The sequence below is a fragment of the Bos mutus genome, unplaced genomic scaffold, assembly GCF_027580195.1.
Source record: "Bos mutus isolate GX-2022 unplaced genomic scaffold, NWIPB_WYAK_1.1 CTG956, whole genome shotgun sequence".
Taxonomy (NCBI): domain Eukaryota; kingdom Metazoa; phylum Chordata; class Mammalia; order Artiodactyla; family Bovidae; genus Bos; species Bos mutus.
This window is the reverse complement of record NW_027220431.1, coordinates 14520-30714: the sequence shown is the minus strand read 5'-3', so window position 1 is coordinate 30714 and position 16195 is coordinate 14520. Positions and strand designations below refer to the sequence as shown.

General features: G+C 39.9%; 1 long non-coding RNA gene across 11 annotated transcripts in view; it reads right to left on the bottom strand.

Annotated features, from left to right (window-relative positions):
• LOC138987176 (uncharacterized) overlaps positions 1 to 16195 on the bottom strand; it is a 46173-nt gene that overhangs the window by 28506 nt on the left and 1472 nt on the right. For 7 of the 11 annotated variants that reach the window (XR_011463576.1, XR_011463575.1, XR_011463574.1 and 4 more), the window contains exons 2-4: positions 12675 to 12876; positions 3389 to 7362; positions 3212 to 3298 (exon numbers count right to left, since the gene is read on the bottom strand). This is a non-coding gene — a long non-coding RNA (uncharacterized lncRNA). Of the gene's footprint in view, positions 1 to 3211; positions 3312 to 3388; positions 7363 to 12674; positions 12877 to 16195 lie in introns of all 11 variants that reach the window. The other 4 variants (XR_011463571.1, XR_011463570.1, XR_011463578.1 and 1 more) reach the window with 2 other exon arrangements.

Genomic DNA, 16195 nt, shown 5'->3' with positions numbered 1-16195 from the left:
ATTAGTAATAATCAAATGGATCTGGAATTCTAAATCCAGATCATTTTCACTTTACTTCACCAAGTGATGCCAAAAAAAAAAAAAAAAAAACACACAAAGATGATTATGATTCAAAAAATTTTAAATATCATCTCTTACACTTTAATTTGAACTCTGCATAGAATATTAATTTCCACTCTGTGGTAGAAGAGAAATAAGCAGGAACTTTTTGATGTGGATTTAATAAGAATATAAAATACATAGTTTATAAAGCATTTTACCTATGTCATCTTAGCTTTTAGATGGATACAGATGTTCATATATATATCCACTGATAGCAGCCATGTCACTGACAACTATCTAAACTCTTTAAGAATGCATAAAAATTAATAATGCATGAAAATTATTTAATAATAAAAATCCATCCCAAGGTGTAATTATGTGGCTCTGGGTCAGATGTTATACAAAGAAATTACGCATATCTGCAACTGGTTCCAGATCTCTACTAGTCATACTTCAGGATCTATATAAAACATCTCAAAATTAAACTTATAAATGCTCTATCAAACTTAAAATGAAGTTCGAGAATGATTATTCTAAAAGTACAATGAAGATAAACCTCATATTGAATAAAACACAGCATTAACTCTGAACCAAATTTTCTGAGCATCCACAATAAAATTTGGGTAAACATAGCCTACCATTAACGTAATATTCAGTCTCAAGGGTTTATTTACTCTTCTCCTGGATCAGCAGTGTGGCCTCAGGAATCTAACCTATTAGTACTATATTGTTCCTCTGATACTCTTAAGAAATGTTTTTTCCTGAGGAAAATCATTACCATCTTCTTTGTAAAATACACTTGTTTATTATTTAAAGGGCAATGTGGAAAAAGGAAAAGACCATCAACATCAAGATATCAAGTCTGGAACCATCGGAAACTTTTCAGAGTATTTTTGTTTTGTTTCTAAAACAAAGCTATGAGAAAATATCACAGGGGAGTAAATGTAATGGACATTTTATAAATTAAAAAATATATATATAACTAGCCAATTCTTCAGGACTAAAATAGATCTACATCCACTGCCCGTCTACAATTAAACTCTCCTTATTTGTGTAGCTATGTTTTCATCTAGGCTGATTTGGAATTGTAGGATTATGTATAAGGCTCTAACATTTATTTTTCCAAGCTTACATGTCCAGTTTAAGAAAAGCTCAGTTGGTAGCGCAAGCAGGATGTCATAGGCAAGTATTTCGCCTGCCTCCACCGTCTCCCAGCTTCCTCTCTCAAGGCTGTGGGATAAATACAGCAGGGATCTGCTGGATGAAACCACAGCTTTCATCCTTCCTCTGTGATTTCTCTGGCTCTCAAAATCCAGACTTTCAAACTTATGCACTGAATACCGAACATATTTAACACTGTCCTATTACCTTGTATTGATATTTAATTTCTGATACAAAATCTTCTCAATGAAACTGAAAAAAAAATTTGTTAAAAGTATCTTCCTTGCTTCATTTAAAAAAAAAAAAAAAAAAACTCATTGCCTAGACCAGTGCTTTACATATTACAATGATTCAACAATTACTTTTAAGATAAGATCATTTAGGAGGGGATGACTGGCCCCATCACTTCATGGCAAACAGATGGGGAAACAGTGGCAAACTTTGTTTTTTGGGCTCCAAAATCACTGCAGATGGTAACTGCAGCCATGAAATTAAAAGACGATTACTTCCGGGGAGGAAAGTTATGACCAACCTAGACAGCTTATTAAAAAGCAGAGAAATTACTTTACCAACAAAGGTCCATCTAGTCAAAGCTATGGTTTTTCCAGTAGTCATGTATGGATGTGAGAGTTGGACTATAAAGAAAGCTGAGCACCAAAGAATTGATGCTTTTGAACTGTGGTGTTGGAGAAGACTCTTGAGAGTCCCTTGGACTGCAAGGAGATCCAACCAGTCCATCCTCAAGGAAATCAGTCCTGAATATTCATTGGAAGGACTGATGTTGAAGCTGAAACTTCAATACTTTGGCCACCTGATGCAAAGATCTGACTCATTTGAAAAGAGCCTGATGCTGGGAAAGATTGAAGGCGGGAGGATAAGGGGATGACAGAAGATGAGATGGTTAGATGGTATCACTGACTCAACGGACATGAGTTTGAGTAAACTCTGGGAGTTGGTGATGGACAGGGAGGCTTGGTGTGCTGCAGTCCATGGGGTTGCAAAGAGTCGGACACGACTGAGCAACTGAACTGAACTGAAAAAAGTTTTTAATGAGCAGATAAAGTCATGTAGCCTAGTTTTGGAAAACATTTGCTTTTGTATACTGCACTCAGATTTACACACTTGGTTCCGTTAATGCTTTACTTTATGATTTTCGGCATGCAACAAATCTCTCTGACTCATCAAAATATTTATATCATAAAATTAGCTGATATGTTTTGAAGTTTTTCAGGTTTCTTTTAAAAGAAGATATAAACAGTTAGATAGATAGCTAAAAATGCTCCTTTATCACACTGCAAAAAAAAAAAAAAAAAAAAAAAAAAAAAAACCTTATCATAAATATTTCCTTATGGCTGTTACACTTGCACTGAAGAATTATGTCATCAAGTACGATAAGATAAACTGAAGATGATAAAAACAGAGGAGAATAAAAGCTCTGATTCCAAATTAGATTTCTACTTAATAACCAGAGTCGACATTCAACCAAGAGAAAACAGGTGTCAGCCTAACCTGACATTATTGGATATAATCTCCACCTCAGGTCAATAGGAACGTTTTCAAGAACTTGCATTATTTCACGATGTTCTGGCTTCTACCTCACTGATGCAGCCACTGAAAAACAAAGCACTCATCTCCACATGCCATAACAAGCAATACTTCAAGAGAGGGTAGTATTTCAGGAATAGATCAGCTGAGCTATAGTTTCCCTGCTGCTGCTGCTGCTAAGTCGCTTCAGTCATGCCCAACTCTGTGTGACCCCACAGACGGCAGCCCACCAGGCTCCCCCGTCCACAGGACTCACCAGGCAAGAATACTGCAGTGGGTTGCCATTTCCTCCTCCTGAGTTTCCCTACGCTTCTTTACTAAACATAAAAGAACCATCTAGTTATAGTAATAACTAATGCGTGTGACAAAAATAAAAAAAATGGATCTAAGTGCCCAGGTCTGAAAAATCCAGTGGTGAGCCTAAAAGAAATTTAACCGCAGCTCTAAAAATTCACAGACTTACTGCAAATGTTTTCATGATGCTTCCTGCGCACGTCACAGAGCACACGCGCCCAGATTCACATGAACCATGCTCCTGCAGCTCATATCCCTGCAAAACATTTCTTCATGTTTACTGGATGTATCACTCCAAATACATTATAAAGGGCAGACTCTGACCCCTCTTCTTCCCCACCCCTACCTGCTCCCTTTCTTCTTTCTTCTTTTTTCCAATTTAAAAAAGGCCTGTCGGCAGAGTGGTTTGAACACAACTTTGAAGAGCCACCAGAATATAGCCAGTTCTCCTTGTCTCCACCTTCAAGCCTGGCTTCTATGTGGTCACATATCACATCAGGGAACTTCCCACCCCCAAATCAAAAGTAATCTAAACATTTACTGCAGCAGCTCAAGAAAACAATGAAGCGGAAGAAAGAGAGTGCAGTCATCGTCCACAGTGGAATTTTTAAAAACCCTCTTGCCTAGGTTTCAATTTCAGATTCGCCAAGTTTTAGTTATGTGACTTTGGCCAAGTTCCCTAAACGTCCCGTATCTCAGTTTCATCTTCTGTAAGTGGGAATAAATTAATGACCACCTCCTCTGGTTGTGACAAAGATTTAAAAGAATTAACATGCATCAAGTCCTCCAAACAGTTTCCACAGGATAAGGAGTTATTTCCCAAGTTCTACCCACGTTGTTCCTCAAACTATTTTATTATACAGCCTAGACTGGCTCTTTTCTCTCCCTTGCCCCCTTTACTTTTTGTCCTCATTCATTTCCTCTAGCCAATAGTTCTGTGACCTTTCCCAAATAAATTATTTTAGCTTCTTCTAGCGTTTCCAGTCCACTCCCTACCACCACCACTCTTTGCCCATTAACCCCACTGTCTTAGAAGGGAGTATACAGAGAAGGGAAGGTTGTAAACATTTATCCTCTATGACTTAAAAAAAATTATATCACAGAAGTTTTAGGAATATCTATGATCTTGACTTCCAAAAAGGCATTGCACTATTACACTTACAATTGTAACACTAATGAAAAGAACTCCTGAAAATGTTTAATTAGTTGGAAGATTTCACAAGAAGAGAGGCAGATGAAGTGATTACATATTTTACTGAATCTTAAAAATCTTCCTGAATATTCTGGACTATGTTGTAGTTCAGACCCTAGTATTCAGTATTCAACTGCTCCTTTCAATCAGCTCTCCAGAGCTGGTACCTTAAGAAACTGGGGTCACTAAAAGGTGCCAAGGCATTTACTAAACAATCAATAATCACATTTCATCTGCGGTTCCTTGGTAATTGGTTGGAGTCAGTGTCCACTTACATGATACAACTGCACTAACACAAAGAGAAGAAACCAAATTTACTTTGCCTCATTTATGAGCAAAAACAATGAAAAGTATCTTTCTTTGAAGCTTAAGGTTTGTTAGAGGGTTTTGTTAGACCAGTTTGTTAGACCAGTCAGGGACTGTGCTGGCTGTCATTTGATCCCAGCTGGCTGGTTATTATGTGACTGATGACCTCTCCATCCTTTTTTTCTCATGAAAGTTCCATGTCTCCTTTTAACAAATGACAGTTGACATTTATGGATCACTTCTCATGTGCCACGAACTATGTCAAGCCCTGTGCATGAACAAACACATTTAATCTTTACAACAACCCTGTGAGGTACGTCCTTTTACAACCCTCATTCAGCAGATGAGGAAACTGAAGAGCCAAGGGATTAACCAATTCCATCCTGGTTTCTCATCAAGTAAGTGTTGAAGATGGGGAGCTCAGAGCAAGCGTTAACAACTACTCCTCAAAGCCCTCCTGGGGCTCGCCCATTGTGATTTAAAAAGCTTCGGGGGAGAAAGAGTGCCGGAGCCAGCCGGCAAAGTCGATCAGGTCCCAAGAACGTGCACGACGTGGCTGAGAAAGAATACTACAGCAAAAGAATACTACAACAAAGATGGGGTCAAGAGGTTCAGACACGTCTCCACAAAGGGAAACGGTCTGACCACGACTTTATTCAGCATCTTATATTTATACAGGAGGGCAAGAGAAAAACAAGACAGTTAAGATTTTTTTCTTGATTGACCTATACATCTTACAAAAATCACAAGAAATCTTGAGAGCATGGGAATAGCACCCTGTTATTATTTCTTACACCAGATAACATTTCCCTGTGCGTGAGAAGTTTGTCCAGAACTCCAGGTGTCTGCAGTAAATAATCGCCTAATCTCTGGGGTGGCGGGACAGAGAGCTATGTTTGCAAGCAAACTCTCAAGGACTGAGGCAGCTCCCAGAGCTGTATCCTTTAGATAAAGGACCCCATTCTCATGGGCAGCTCCCCGCATCTCCCCCTTTCTTTTTATATAGGCGCATGCTTATGTTCCTTTAACTGCAGACAATTTCCATAGATGGAAGCCTTTATCATCCATAGATCATCAATCAGTTTTTTAATTAAACAAGGTGCAAGAAATAAAACAGTTAAAATTATTAAGAATAGTCCTCCTATGGCTGCTCCCAAGTACCAAATACTATTGATGGTAGGTACATGTCGAAAAAGTTCTTTAACAAAAGACTCAGCTCTTTTTGCAACATCCAAATCAGGTCTAGGTGCATTCTCAATATTCATTATTTCTTGATGTAGATACAGTAAATCTAAGGAAATATTTTCATTATGCCAAATACCTTCTAAATGAGCTTTCACCTTATCCCAAGCAGTTATACTACCATTATATTTTTTGGGGGTAACACAGATCCATCGAAAATCGGCATGACATTGTACCCATAATCTCAACTTTATACTTTGAACCTCTTCACCTAAACATTTTACAACATCATAAAGGGCATTCAATCAGTCCTCTAGCTTTTTGTCAATATCTTCTTGAGTCCCCAGGGTAACAGATACATTTTGTGCCAGATTATCAACAAAAGTTGCAGTTTGCACTGATTGTGCCAGGGACAGGGCTGCAGTAATCGAGGAGGCGATAAGGGTTACCAAAGCTATAAATCCCAGAATTATTAACCCTATTCCCCTGCAATAACACATTAAAGCACCCTCTACTTCTCTCCAAAGCTCAAGTCCTTTTTCACCATACCAAGACGCATTAATCTTTACAGGAATCATAACAAAAGCAGGCTGTCTTAAGACTAGAACCCTAGTTTGATTAGTAATTCTCCTAACGCAGTTAGATAAGGTACAATTGTTACAAGTTATATTATAATTTCATAATCCAGGTTGTATATTTACAGATCCTACTAGTAAAGCATAAGGGTGAGGCACACATGCACGAGGGTACCTCATGGTGAGATTCCATAAATAACCGTGTCTCACTTTTGATCCCACCTGAAGGTAGGAACCCTCACATCCAAGGGCGGCAGCTAGTTTTCAGATTTCTGTTTGGAACACTTTAGAGCCGCCCAAATTCCAAATATGGGATGCAAAGTTTCTATTATCCTGAGCTCCAGGGTATCGGGCCGAGTCTGGAGACCAGTCCCACAATGACTTATTTGTCCCAAATATGTTATAAACCGTAGCAGTTCCATCTTGACACAGCTTCCATGGTGCAGCAGTGACTCTTCCCCTTCTTCCAAAGTCGCAGAAAGGGATATCTAAAGGACCAGTTCCATTACGACATTGAGGAATTCCAGATTCTTTCGTTACTCCAGGAATATATAGGCTCCAACCATTGTCATAATCAGCATGTCCTGACTCCCCAACAAAAAGGCATCCTATTGAATTAAAATATCTAGACAGACAAATAGGTAACGATCAAACACTCCATGATAAGAGAAATTAACTTGATTAGGAATAATATGTTTATCTGAAAAACCACCCAAAGCCACAGTATCATTAGTGTATATGGGAATGGACCGACCCTCCCAACCCACCGGTTGGAGAAGGGGAGGGTCGGGAAAATAAGCCCAGTAAGCACTTGAATATTCTTCAGAATGTGCAGTATTAATCTCATTTAAGATAATTAATAAGGTTATCAGGAAGCTTAAAGGTGATATCGGATCACCCTGCATAACAACACGATTCTGTGCCTCTCGCATCAATGCCTGGAGTTGTTGCCGAGATGGTAATTCATCATGCTCTTGAATCTTCAATCTCCTCATCTGGTTTACTAGAGATCGTCTCCGCCGTGCGTACCAACCTTTCCGGCAGCCAGCGTGGCGCTTCAGCATCCTGTGGGAAAACACAAACATGCCCTCGTCCCCAAATTATTATAGGATCTGGTCCATACCATTTTCCTACAAGTGGGTCTTTCCAAAAGACTTTAGGTCTTATTGTTTGCGCATCAAAGTTCCAAAATCGCTGTGCTGCTGAACGGCCACGTATATCCAATTGTAAAAAATTTAGAACAGTAATACACCACATTAACAAATTGAAAAATAAAAACCATATGATTATCTCAAGAGATGCAGAGAAAGCCTTTGACAAAATTCAACATCCATTTATGATAAGAACTCTCCAGAAAGCAGGAATAGAAGGAACATACCTCAACATAATAAAAGCTATATATGACAAACCCACAGCAAACATTATCCTCTATGCTGAAAAATTGAAAGCATTCCCTCTAAAGTCAGGAACAAGACAAGGGTGCCCACTTTCACCATTACTATTCAACATAGTTTTGGAAGTTTTGGCCACAGCAATCAGAGCAGAAAAAAAAATAAAAGGAATCCAAATTGGAAAAGAAGAAGTAAAACTCTCCCTATTTGCAGATGACATGCTCCTCTACATAGAAAACCCTACAGATTCCACCAGAAAATTACTAGAACTAATCAATGACTATAGTAAAGTTGCAGGATATAAAATCAACACACAGAAATCCCTTGCATTCCTATACACTAATAATGAGAAAACAGAAAGAGAAATTAAGGAAACAATTCCATTCACCATTGCAACGGAAAGAATAAAATACTTAGGAATATATCTACCTAGAGAAACTAAAGACCTATACATAGAAAACTATAAAACACTGGTGAAAGAAATCAAAGAGGACACTAATAGATGGAGAAATATACCATGTTCATGGATTGGAAGAATCAATATAGTGAAAATGAGTATACTACCCAAAGCAATTTATAGATTCAATGCAATCCCTATCAAGCTACCAACGGTATTCTTCACAGAGCTAGAACAAATAATTTCACAATTTGTATGGAAATACGAAAAACCTCGAATAGCCAAAGCGATCTTGAGAAAGAAGAATGGAACTGGAGGAATCAACCTGCCTGACTTCAGGCTCTACTACAAAGCCACGGTCATTAAGACAGCATGGTACTGGCACAAAAACAGAAATATAGATCAATGGAACAAAATAGAAAGCCCAGAGATAAATCCATGCACATATGGACACCTTATTTTGACAAAGGAGGCAAGAATATCCTAATGGATTAAAGACAATCTCTTTAACAAGTGGTGCTGGGAAAACTGGTCAACCACTTGTAAAAGAAGGAAACTAGAACACTTTCTAACACCATACACAAAAATAAACTCAAAATGGATTAAAGATCTCAACGTAAGACCAGAAACTATAAAACTCCTAGAGGAGAACGTAGGCAAAACACTCTCCGACATACATCACAGCAGGATCCTCTATGACCCACCTCCCAGAATATTGGAAATAAAAGCAAAAATAAACAAATGGAACCTAATTAACCTTAAAAGCTTATGCACATCAAAGGAAACTATTAGCAAGGTGAAAAGACAGCCTTCAGAATGGGAGAAAATAATAGCAAATGAAGCAACTGACAAACAACTAATCTCAAAAATATACAAGCAACTCCTACAGCTCAACTCCAGAAAAATAAATGACCCAATCAAAAAATGGGCCAAAGAACTAAATAGACATTTCTCCAAAGAAGACATACAGATGGCTAACAAACATATGAAAAGATGCTCAACATCACTCATTATCAGAGAAATGCAAATCAAAACCACTATGAGGTACCATTTCACACCAGTCAGAATGGCTGTGATCCAAAAGTCTACAAGCAATAAATGCTGGGCAGGGTGTGGAGAAAAGGGAACCCTCTTACACTGTTGGTGGGAATGCAAACTAGTACAGCCACTATGGAGAACAGTGTGGAGATTCCTTAAAAAACTGGAAATAGAACTGCCATATGATCTAGCAATCCCACTGCTGGGCATACACACTGAGGAAACCAGAAGGGAAAGAGACACGTGTACCCCAATGTTCATCACAGCAATATTTATAATAGCCAGGACATGGAGGCAACCTAGATGCCCATCAGCAGATGAATGGATAAGAAAGCAGTGGTACATATACACAATGGAGTATTACTCAGCCATTAAAAAGAATACATTTGAATCAGTTCTAATGAGATGGATGAAACTGGAGCCTATTATACAGAGTGAAGTAAGCCAGAAAGAAAAACACCAATACAGTATACCAACGTGCATATATATGGAATTTAGAAAGATGGTAACAATAACCCTGTGTACGAGACAGCAAAAGAGACACTGATGTATAGATCAGTCTTATGGACTCTGTGGGAGAGGGAGAGGGTGGGGAGATTTGGGAGAATGGCATTGAAACATGTATAATATCAGGTATGAAACGAGTCGCCAGTCCAGGTTCAATGCACGATACTGGATGCTTGGGGCTAGTGCACTGGGACGACCCAGAGGGAGGCTATGGGGAGGGAGGAGGGATGAGGGTTCAGGATGGGGAACACAGGTATACCTGTGGCGGACTCATTTCGATATTTGGCAAAACTAATACAATATTGTAAAGTTTAAAAATAAAATAAAATTAAAAAAATAAAAATTAAAAAAATTTTTTTAAAAATGTAGAACAAATAAAGCATGGTTTAGAGAGTTGGAGGGGGTATTGAGATACAATTCCCCCTTCTTTAGTTTTTGCAATTGATGTTTGATAGTTTGATGTGCCCGTTAAATGATTCCTTGACCTTCAGGATTATAAAGGATACCTGTTTTTTTGAGATAGACAATTGTGTACAAAATAGTTACATTTTTTTTCTAGTGTATCCTGGACCATTGTCTGTTTTTATGGTCTTAGGGGTTCCCATAACAGCAAAACATTTAATGCAATGAGCTATACAATGTTTGATAGCTTCTCCGGATTGTAGAGAGGCATGTAAAAAGCTGGAGAAGGTGTCAATAGTAACATGAACAAATTTTTGTTTACCAAATTCAGGAATATGGGTAACATCCATTTGGCATATATCGCTTGGCAACAATCCTCGGGGATTAACTCCATAATGGGGGACACTAAAAAATTGAGGACATGTTTGACATTCCTTAACAATCTGTCTGGCAGCTTCTCGAGTAATGCCAAACTGAAGTCTTAAGCTATTGCTGTTTTGATGGTGTAAGCTGTGAGAAGTTTTTGCCATTTGTTCCAATTAAGGAAATATCATACGTGTAGCTTCGTCAGCCAAAGCATTGCCTGGTGCTAAAGGTCCAGGAAGCCCAGAGTGAGCACGAATATGACCAAAATAGCATTTATTAACTCTGGAGCAAATTAAATGTTGTATATCACGAAAAAGAGTTTGGATAGTAGAATTCAGGGTACCAATAAATGGAACAGTCTCAATAGTGTTTAAGGCTCTTATGATATATTGACTGTCGGAATATAAATTAAATGGAGCAGAAATTTGCAATAGAGCCTGAAAGACAGCAAATAGTTCTACTTCTTGAGCAGACTTATAATTAGTACGCCAGGTGGCAGTATTGCCCTGTATAATCAAACTAGCTATTCCATTAGAAGAGCCATCAGTAAATACAGTTAGGGCGTCGGCAAGGGGCTGAGAAACACTGATTTTTGGGAATAGAAATTGGTGATAGTGAGCAAATTGCAAAATTTTATCTGAGGGATAATGATTATCAAGGCGTCCATCAAAACCAGCTAAGGCAATAACCCTTGTAATGCCACGGCCAAAGTTATGCCTTGAACGTATGAAGGGCCAATATCGGCACAAATCCGTACATAATCGGATAAGCCTCCCTTTTTCCTGTAAGGTCTCAGGGCAGCTTGACAAGCCGAATTGGTATTCTCATAAGCAAGATGTTTAGCCAACACCATTCCTGCCTGCTCATCCCCTATCATTTTACTAATTGCCTCAAGCAGGCGGGCAACAAAATCCTGATATGGTTCATCTGGCCCCTGGTGAATTTTAGATAAATCTTCGGTCTTTTTATCAGAATTTGGAAGCTTTTTCCATGCTCATAGAGCCGCAGCACTAATCTGAGGGTAGGCTCCAGGCAAATAATTAAGTTGATTATTAGTGCCTCGATAATCCCCCTCTCCCACCATCATTTCATAAGTGGTGTTCAGTCCCTGTCGCCGATTGATATTGGCTGTGATCCCACACTGCTCAGAAAACTCAGATTTCCATAGTAAATAATCTCCTCCAGATAAACAAGCCCGAGCAACCTGTTTCCAGTCATTAGGTGGCAGATTTGATTTCCTAAAGCCTCTATAATAGCCTGAGTCAACGGCGCAGTCAGGCCGTATTGTGCACAAGCCATTTTTAACTCTTTTAGTTGCTTAAAGGGTAGAGGTTCATAATACCTCTGCTGTTGAGCATTTTCAAATACTGGATAGATTCCTGAAAACCCGGGAATATGTTCTCCTTCATCATTAGCTCACTTAATTGCTTCTTGAAGAGGAGATAATAATATCTCACTTTTAATTTTTATGTTTTCACCAGGCAAAGAAGCAGGGATAGATATAAGCTCTCGCGGTTCTACGAAAGGCGGAGGTGGGTCGAGCCCAGCAAGAACTGAGGGAGGATATGCTGGAGCCACAGGCTGGCTGGAGTGGGAATCTCCCTGTGCATCCTTTTTTACTGCTATAACAATTTTCTGAATTAAATTTTCCAGCTGTTCTTCGGAAAGCCCTGAATGCTTTTCCCCTTTTCCCGCGGGGGGGTTGTATGCTAACCATCATCTCCCAAGGCATATCCTCTCTATGGTACTGAGCCGCTTGTTCATTGAACTCTTCCTGTTCATCAGAGCTTAACACATCATCATTCCCTCCAGCCTTACAAGCTGTTCCCTCAGGCACGGCATAAAGTGGCTCAGGCAGAGGGGCGGAAGGCTCTGCAACTTCGGGTTCTATGGAATCCTGGAGGGCCGTTTGAATCTTATGTCCCTCGTGTTCAGGATCCAGACAGTTTCTTATGAGAGTCCACAAAGAAAAAGCATCCACAGGGACACGATTGGGACCATGTAAGGAATAATATGTCTGCAATTGTTTTCCCACTTTTTTCCAAGTTTCCAGACTAACTGTTCCTTCCTCTGGGAACCAAGGACAAACTTCTTCTACAAAAAGGAAAAACTTTTCTAGCTGTAACTTATTTACATGAATTCCCCTGCCTTTTAACATAGTTTTCAACATATGTACAAATAACTGGCAGCTACTGCCTTGTCCCATGATTTATTACTCTCGACAATAACACTCCCTGCCCTTTACTTCAAATAATTAGGAATTCCTCGTTACTTACCTCAATCCTGACGGGCAGTGGCCATGGTTGCACTCCGATTCTCGAGTCCCTGTTTGGGCGCCACCTGCCCGTGCCAGCCGGCAAAGTCGATCAGGTCCCGAGAACGTGCACGACGTGGCTGAGAAAGAATACTACAGCAAAAGAATTCTACAACAAAGATGGGGTCAAGAGGTTCAGACACGTCTCCACAAAGGGAAGCGGTCTGACCACGACTTTATTCAGCATCTTATATTTATACAGGAGAGCAAGAGAAAAACAAGACAGTTAACATTTTTTCTTGGTTGACCTATACATCTTACAAAAAGTCACAAGAAATCTTGAGAGCATGGGAATGGCACCCTGTTATTATTTCTTACACCAGATAACATTTCCCTGTGCGTAAGAAGTTTGTCCAGAACTCCAGGTGTCTGCAGTAAATAACCGCCTAATCTCTGGGGTGGCGGGACAGAGAGCTATGTTTGCAAGCAAACCCTCAAGGACTGAGGCAGCTCCCAGAGCTGTGTCCTTTAGATAAAGGACCCCGTTCTCACGGGCAGCTCCCCACAAAAGAGCACTTTTCTATTGCATGTACACAACAGCAAACATTACTCCCAGTTTGTTTATGTATCTATAAATCTAAAGATAATTTTGGAATCCATACAGTTCATCTTCTTAGTGTTCTTGGTCAGCTAAATGACTTTTTATACCACAACCAAGCTGAGAGTATGACTGATTTTCTGTTTCTCTTCATTCCTTTTTTTCTGAAGAAATAATTCTCACAGGAAATAATTTCAAACCCAGCAGTGTGAGCGTGGGAGGAGAGGACAAAGAATGGGGAGGGTCCGCAAGATGTTTAAAAAGCTGTGTTTGGAAACCTTCCTATCAGTAAAGTTACTAAGATGCCAGTGAAGTCACTGAAAATTCTTTATCTCACGAAATGTTCTCTGTGAATATGCTTTTGTGAAAACCAGTGAAGAGCTCAGTCTTCTCATCAAATCATCGCAGGGTAAAACAGAGACAGCAGGGGAAGAAGGAGAGGCCAGGAGGCAGGCAATGCTGAGAATGCTGAACATGAGGAGAAATCTTAGGGGGAGCTCTGGAGAGCCACAGTCTGGGGACCTGCGGCTGAACCCACTTTACTCAGGTCTGTAAGTGAGCAGATGGCCCGTGACTGTGAGCGAGGTTATTTATTCACGTAATCAAATTTAAGCACTAAAACTTTTAAAAGTTGACACCGACATGTGTTGCCTAGGGATGTGAAGCAACTAGAACTCTCATACACATCAGCGGTAAAAAAACATACGGCACAGTCACTTTGGAAAGGACTTTGGAAATTTCTTATAGAATTCAACACCCAACACACGACCTGGAAATACCCCTCGTATATATTTACCCAAGACAGGCGAAAATATGTCCACAAAAAGACCAGTATGCAAACATCAACTGCGTGGCTTCTCCTAACAGACAAAAACAACTCAAAAGTCTACCAACGGATGAATAGATAATCAAACCGTGGCACATCCACACCACGGAATAACCACTCAGCAATAAAAAAGGAACATACTACTTACACACGCAAGAACATGGATGAATCACACGCATGACACAGAGTGAAAGAAGGCAGACACACAGGACTACATACTATGTGACTCCACTTATATGATGCATGTGACATTGTAGAAAAGGCAAGATATCAGTGACAGAAAACAGTTCAGGGACTGTTGGCAGCTGGGGGTTGAGGGAGGAGAAGATCAACTACGGGGGTGCAGCGAAATATCTGAGGGGACAGAAATGCTTTGCATCTTTTCAAAATTTTATTAGTGTTGTTATTTATTTGGCTGCACTGGGATCTTTAGCTGTAGCACGTGGGATCTAGTTCCCTGACCAAGGATCGAATCCTAGGCCCTGCACTGGGAGCGCAGGCTTAGGCACTGGACCACCATGGAAGTCCCAGATACTTTGTATCTTAATGATAGTGGTAGTCACAGGACTGTACATGCATCTTGTAACCATAACCCTGTATGCGAGACAGCAAAAGAGACACAGATGTATACAACAGTCTTTTGGACTCTGTGGGAGAGGGAGAGGGTGGGATGATTTGGGAGAATGGCATTGAAACATGTATAATATCATATAAGAAACGAATCGCCAGTCCAGGTTCGATGCAGGATACAGGATGCTTGGGGCTGGTGCACTGGGATGACCCAGAGGGATGGTATGAGGAGGGAGGTGGGAGGGGGGTTCAGGATGGGGAACACGTGTATTCCATGGCAGATTCATGTTGATGTATGGCAAAACCAATACAATATTGTAAAGTTAAAAAAGAAAAAAAAATTGATACAATAAAAATGGGAAAACATTAAAAAAAAAAAAAAAAAAACATCAAACTATACACTTAAAATGAATGAATTTGATTACCTAACTTGTACCTCAGTACAGCAGGGGTTTTTGTTGCTGTTGGTTTAGTTTAAGCACCCCACTCCAGTACTCTTGCCTGGAAAATCCCAAGGATGGAGGAGCCTGGTAGGTACAGTCAATGATGTCACAAAGAGTCGGACACGACTGCCCAACTTCACTTTCACTTTCCTCACTGGCAGTTACCGAGACAGAAACGTGTGTACCCAAAGGATGCTCTCTTGCAGAAAGGCAGTCTCTTCACCCTGGTGATGTTGTTGCATATTCTCATGGATTCCCTCAGTCCTTAGTGTTCATGAAGCTTAGAAAGAGATGTTTAACCAGAGCATGATTTGGGCTAAGTCTCTCGACCAGTACAAAGTTGTTTCTCAGGCCATGGTTTTAAAACACACTTATAAACTAAAAGCTGAACATCACCCTCTTAAGTGCACACAACTACATCCTTGGTTTATGACTAGGGCAGCCAGATAAAACATAGGATGTCCAGTCAAATTTAATTTTAGATGAATAATAAATAGTTTTTTAGTATAACTGCATCCCCCAATACTGCATAAGATACGCTTTGTATTTCTTTATCTGGCAATCCAATTAAAGAACACCATTGGTCCATGTAAGGTCTTTTCAATTTCATTTATTCATTCACAATTAATTAGCTAATTAATTATTTAATCTCATATATATGTTTTAGCTGCAGGTATTTTTAGTAATCATTAGAGAAGGAAATGGCAACCCACTTCAGTGTTCTTGCCTGGAGAATCCCAGGGACAGGGGAGCCTCGTGGGCTGCCATCTATGGGGTCACACAGAGTCAGACATGACTGAAGTGACTTAGCAGCAGCAGCATGGCTGCAACTACCTTAAGAAACCATGTAGCAACTCTAAGGCACTGAGAAGGTATTTAGAAGACTGAGAAATTGCTGACTTGGGACCTGTTCACCTGTGACTGCAGGCCGGGTGCACCCGCATCACCTCAGGCTTGTGGGAGGCTCCCTCAGGGCTCACCTAGACTACTGAACTCAGAACCTGCATTTCAAGATCCCATGTGCACATTCCTGTTTTGGAAACATGGAGTTAGAAGGCTGTGCTTTAGCATAGTAACGGGGATCAAAGGGAAGCTGACTCAAAGTA